The sequence below is a fragment of the Myodes glareolus genome, chromosome 11 (assembly GCF_982192425.1).
Source record: "Myodes glareolus chromosome 11, mMyoGla1.1, whole genome shotgun sequence".
NCBI lineage: Eukaryota > Metazoa > Chordata > Mammalia > Rodentia > Cricetidae > Myodes > Myodes glareolus.
In genome coordinates, this window is record NC_142036.1 from 12,791,765 (window position 1) to 12,798,335 (window position 6,571).

The window sequence follows — 6,571 nt, forward strand, 5'->3', positions numbered from 1 at the left end:
TACAACTTATTTACACTGCCTCTCAACAAAGGTTTAAAAAGAGTTAAGCAAGGTCTGATAATTCCTAACTGCATGTTAGGTTTGTAAAGATAGTGTCACTATGAAAGAACATATAAATTTTGGAAACCAGAGGATGTTATTTTTTCAGTGAAAATGTGATGACACCTGAGAACTGATCAAGGCATGCTCAGATTGTCTTGAACTTTTCTCACTTTAATGTTGTCATAACTGAGGCTGGGATTCTCTGGTGTTCTGTGAGTTCTGAGAAATGGCAGGAAAGGAGGTTGGTATTGCTAAGTTGAGCTATTAGGCAAAGCATCTGAAAGTTACAGAAAGAAACAAGACTACTCATACAAAGCAATAGTATCACTCTGCACTGCCCTTCCAGCATCAGGTCCATACAATTCTCTGAGGGCTTTGTTCCTGACCAACAGGAAGCCAAGGCTTCTATCATTGCTATGACAGCTCACAGTCACAGCAGGGGTAGTTAATGACTCAATTACTGGAAAATGCTCCAGTCAGGCTGGTGCCTGAGAGAGGCCATTGTAGTGATTGCCTCTTATTTCCATCAGACCTTGGTTAACTCTTTTGAAAACCTTTGTTAAAAAAAAAAAAGAAAACCTTTGTTAATGGATTTATTTAGAGAACTAAACACCATAGTTCTTTTCTCTTTATAATATTGATTTCATTGAGTTGCACATTTTTCATTGATCCCCTTAATTCCTCTCCCTTCCCCTTCAACCATCTATCTCCCAGGGTTCTCATGCTCCCAATTTTCTCAGGAGATCTTGTCTTTTTCTACATCTCATGTAGATTAGATCGATGTATATCTCTTTTATTGTCCTCATTGTTGTCTACGTTCTCTGGTATTGTGGTTTGTAGGCCGGTTTCCTTTGCTTTATGTTTAAAAAACATTTGTGTGTGAGTACATATGATAATTGTCTTTGTGGGACTGGGTAACCTCACTCAATATATATTTTTTAGCTCCGTCCGTTTTCCTGCAAACTTCAAGATGACATCATTTTCTTCTGCTGTGTAGCCCTCCAATGTTTAAATGTACCACATTTTCCTTATCCTTTCTTCAGTTGAGGGACATGTAAGGCTCATCATCATTAGTTATCAGAGAAATACAAATCAAAACAAGTCTGAGATTCCATCTTACACCTGTAATAATGGCCATGATCAAAAACACCAATGATAATTTATGCTAGAGAGCTTATGGTGTAAAGGGAACACTCCTGCATTGCTGGTGAGAGTGCATGCTGGTCCAGCTCCTTTGTATATCAGTGTGGTGATTTCTCAGAAAATTAGGAAACAACCTTCCTCAAGACTCAGAAATAACACTCTTGCTCAATCATACCAAAAGGACATGTGCTCAACTATGTTCATAACAACATTGTTTGCTATAGCCAGTACCTGGAAGCCCCACTGTTCATATACTCCCTGTATGATCATGAAGTAGATGTGAATCTTCAGATGAAGGAGACTGAGAGAACTAAGAGCCATGGATGGAAGCCTGCTACTCCAAAGTAAATGAAAAGAGAAGTCAAATATTACTAAATATCTGTGTTTCCAAAAAGAGTTCAATAATCAAGCTGGGTTGCCTCATCACAGATCCCATCTATTTGTCTAGGCTCTGTTGCACCTAAGCTGAGTTTTCGGAGAAAGCAGTCCTAGAATATGTTGATGCTTCCTAAGAGTGATCTCAACCCCCCAACACCCACTTCTCACATGGTTCTATTTGTGGAGTAGATAGAGGAATCATCAACATAGTTTCATTTCACAAAAGGTTACAAAGTATGTGCTTGACCTGAATAGTCAAAGAGTTTATGTTGCTGGTGTACAGATCTGTTAGTGATTAACTATATTGTGAAGTTTTCCTTCCTCCTTGGTGTCTTCTGTACAAGTAAGGTTGTTCATCTGAGGTCATATGCGTGTGGGTGATAAAGAAGGAGACTCCTGATGTGGCCACACTCTGAGGTCATGTGATCCACAAGGTAGAACATAGAACTCTACATGGTCTGAAAACACCAAGTTCAATATAGTGTTAGCAAGCTATATGAAGATATAATAAATTTAAGACATGGCATGGGACAATTTCATTCTAATATTTCTCAATAGGGCAATTTGAAATACCAAAAGTGTGGGAAAGAACAGAGGAAAGTGTGTGGCCTTCCTCATTTTGAAAAGAAGAGGATGCTCCAATGCCTCAGATATTCTTCTGAAGAAAAATAATATTATGGTTCTTTCTTTGTTGTTGTTTTTTTTCTAAGACAAGGTCTGTCTTTAGCTTTGGAGGCTGTCTTGAAAATAGCTCTTATAGACCAGGCTGGCCTCATAAAGATCTGCCATCTCTGCCTCCTGAGGGCTGGGATTAAAGGTGTGCACCACCACTGCCTGGCTCATTATGGTGCTTTCAATAGTTGTAAACATGATTGATTGTCTGTGAACCAGGCCACCTTGCTGATCTGCAAACATATAACTCTGTTGTATAGGAACCATATATGAATGAGTGTTGGAATGTCTGAGTGTTGAATATTTACAGGACACAACCACATTAACAGTAGGTGTATTTATTTATTTTTTATAAAGGAAAACAAACTATCTTTTTTATATTTTACATACCAATCGCCGTTCCCACTCCCTATCATCCTCCCAGCTCATCAACTTACCCCCAACCCTATCCCCATCCACTCCTCAGAGAGGTTAAGTTACATTGCCTTGGGGAATATCTTAGGCCCTCCCTGCTATTTCTAGGCTGTGAAAGGTATCCATGCATAGAGAATGTATTGTTTGAGGCAATTTGTTTGTTTCTGGCTGCCCAGAATCAAAACAATCACACAAAACTGTATAAATTAAATCACTTCTTGGCCTATTAGATCTAGCTTCTTACTAACTAGGTCTTACATCTTAATTTAACCCATTTCTTTTAATCTGTGTATCACCACGTGGTAATGGCTTACCACCAAGGTCCTACCTTATCTATCCCCTGGGGTGGCTACATGGTGACTTTTGACTCACTCTTTAGTCTCTCAGCATTCAGTTTAGTTTTCCCACCTACCTTTATTCCAACCTGTGTAGGCCCTGGGCAGTTTCTTAATTAACCAAATGGTAATCACAACATACAGAGGGGGCTCCCAGTCACCTCCAATTTTTTGTTTAAATAGAAAGGAATGCTTTAACACAGGAAAAATACATATAAGAAAACAGGTATTAAGCAAGAATTACAGTTATAATATTTATATCTATATTATCTTTAACCATAACTAAGGAAAATTAGCAATCTATTCTTCAATTCCATCAAAGACTTCAGAAGAATATAATATTACCTAAGTAAACAGGAAGTGCATTATAAGCAACTTCCAAAACTCTAGAATTTACAGAGACATCTCACTACCTAGAAGGTCATGCAAAGTTCTTCTGTACATTTGGGGCATCCAATCTTCAGCCCACAGGCCCATAGTATCCAGCAGACTTTTCCAAGAAGCTGGAAATTTCAAAGACAGTTCTATCTATAAAGGCAGTTTGTTAGTAACTTTTTTCTGTGTCCTTCAACATGCCTTGCAGACTCTTTCTTGAAGCAGACAACCTGAAGGACCATCTCAACTTCTTTAAGCAACTTGAACAATAATTTTTCTGTGGGTTCTGAAAATTCAGTTAAGCAGTCCAGGGAAAAGCAGATTCTTGTCCAAATGGCTAACAAATTTCATGACAAGCCTCTTCGATGCCCATCTTCCTCTTGTAGTAATTGATTCTGCCAGGAACAGATGTGTCACACAGTCATGAAAAGTCCTCAGTTCTTAAAACATTTAAAATGCCATAATCTGTAGGACTTTGAAAAATTTGAAGATTATGGATCTAAGTAAAATTTATCTCTATATATCTAGAAAACCTAACTACCATGACAACAAGCTTGATTATTATAGATGACTCTCTATTAACCTATATTTCTTAATTATTCATTACATTTTAAATAAAATGCATACACAATACCTTAATCAGAAATACACGTATAAAAATCTTGACATTAAATTTATATCAATAAACCAAGATCTATACCAATGCAACATATTCATTTCTATATCATTTACCCCTTTAAATGTAAACAAGAATTTATAAGCATTCATTAGGGAATTTGTGTGTAGTTCTCACTAAAATGCTTTCTGCTTTTCTTTGGGTGAAGCAATTTTAAAGGGTGTCCATAGTGACCTTTCGGGGGGTATTAGTTAATCAAATGTCATGAGTCTGGAATTAATCCATAATTTCTCATCTTTTGTGGAAATAAAAGAAGAAGCTCTTTTCCAAAGCAACATATACTTAGACCCAAATTTTGAAGTCAAGATTCCGTTAGATAGGTTTGTCTTAGCCCATATAATGAAATATCTCTCTGTTCTTAGTTCCTTCCCTGTCAAAAAATTCAAAGAAAACACAATGATATAATTAATCCAGACTCTCTGTGAACATTCCATTTTTATGTGACTTATTTGTTTTTACTCTCTTACTTTTAAATATTTATTTTATTACTTTTACTTCATTAATCTGTGACTGTCTGTATTCTGCTTCTTTAAAGACTTCTATTTTTTATAGAATGGCCTCTGAGAGTCATTCCCTAAATCCAGACCTCATAAAAGAGTCAGAGTTTGTGCTGGCAGCATGGGCCAGGAAGCCACCATTTAAAAAACTGCATCTTTTTTTCTTTTTTTTTTCTTTTTTGGTTCCGCTGTATCAGGAAGATCTTGCTTAATTAAACTGTATCACACCACAGGCTGAAAAAATATGGAGCTGAACTTTGTGGGTTTTGTGTGTGTGTGTGTGTGTGTGTGTGTGTGTGTGTGTGTGTGTGTGTGTGTCTAGAATTACTTCCCATGCTTTCTCATGTTTTACATGGGTTTAACCATCCACCTTGGTTTGTCAATTTGTTGTTGGAGGACACTTGTTTGCTCCTGGCTGGCCAGAACCAAAATAATCACACAGAAATTGTATTACTTAAATCACTGCTTGACTTATTGCCTCTAGCTTCTTATTGCATATCTCTTACATCTTAGTTAACTCACTTCTATTAATCTGGGAATCATGTGGGTGTGGCTTACCACCAAGTTCCTTGCTTCTCTGTTCTCAGCAGCAGGTGCATGGTGTTTCTTTACTCGACCTTCTTTTTCCCAGCATTCAGTTAGTTTTTCTCACCTAACTTTTTTCTGCCCTGCTCAGACCCAAGGAATTTCTTTACTAAACATTGGTTTTGACAGCATTCAGATGGTAATCCCACATAAAGAATGGGTTTGCAAAATGTCAGTACAAGCAGGAAATATAAATTCTGGTAACACTGCCAATGGCACCACAGTCTTCTCCAGCCATACATCTGCCACCCCCATTCAGAGCATCAAGTTTGGACCTATGCTGGTTCCTTCTTTGGCTGGCTGGAATTGGTGAGCTCCCATCAGCTCAGGTAAACTATTTCAGTTTGTGTCCCCATCATGGTCTTGACCTCTTTGCTCATATTCTCACTCTTCCCAATATTCAACAGGGCTTTGGTAGCTCAGTCCAGTGATCCACTGCTGCTTTCTCCGTTTCCATCAGTTGTTTAATGAAGGTTATATGTAGACATTTAAGATATTCATCAATCTGACTACAGGGCAAGGTCAGATTGGGTACCTGGAATAGGAGTTCCTTCTGTTTATGTGTTGCTTTCATTGGTTAATGAATAAAGAAACAGCATTGGCCTTTTAATAGGGCAGAACTTAGGTAGTTGGGCAAAACCAAACTTAATACTGGGAGGAAGAAAACAGAGAGGGGAGAACCGCCATGGAACCACCAGAGTCAGACATACTAAATATTTCCCAGTAAGCCACTGTCATGTGGTGATGTACAGATTAATAGAAATGGATTAAATCAAGATATGAGACTTAGCCAATAAGAGGCTAGAGCAAATGGGCTAAGTAGTGTTTTAATTAAAACAATTTCTGTGTGGTTATTTCAGGACTAAGCTAGTCGGGTGGCAGGGAGGAACAAGCAGGCCTTCCTTTCTACAACAGGTTCTCTCTCCTCTGTTGCGTAGGGTCTTAGCTGGGGTCATTCTAGTACAACCCTGATAATTTCTCTAGTTCTAGGTTTCTTGCTAGCCTAATAATGGCTCCTGCTATCAAAATATCTCTTTCATTGTTCTCATCTCCGTTCTTCCTCCATCTAAACTAATCCATTCCCTCAAATTGTTCTTCTCTCTCTTTCCCCTCTTTTTCCCCTTCTACCCTTTATTCTCCCACATCCCCTACTCCAAATTTTGTCCGGCAGCCTTGACTATTTCCCTTTCTCAAGTGGATTTATGTATGTTTTTCCTAGGGTTCACCATGTTACTTAATTTCTCTAGGATCATGATCTATAAGCCTCATTACCTTTTGCTTTACAGCTAATAACCACTTCATGCTACCTCAGAACACAGCAATACCACTAATGAGCACATAACAAAAAGTTGCTCAATCATACTACAAGGACATTTGTTCAACTATGTTCATTGCAGCATTATTTGTCAAAGCCATAACCTGGAAATAATATAGATATCCGTCAACCAAAGAAT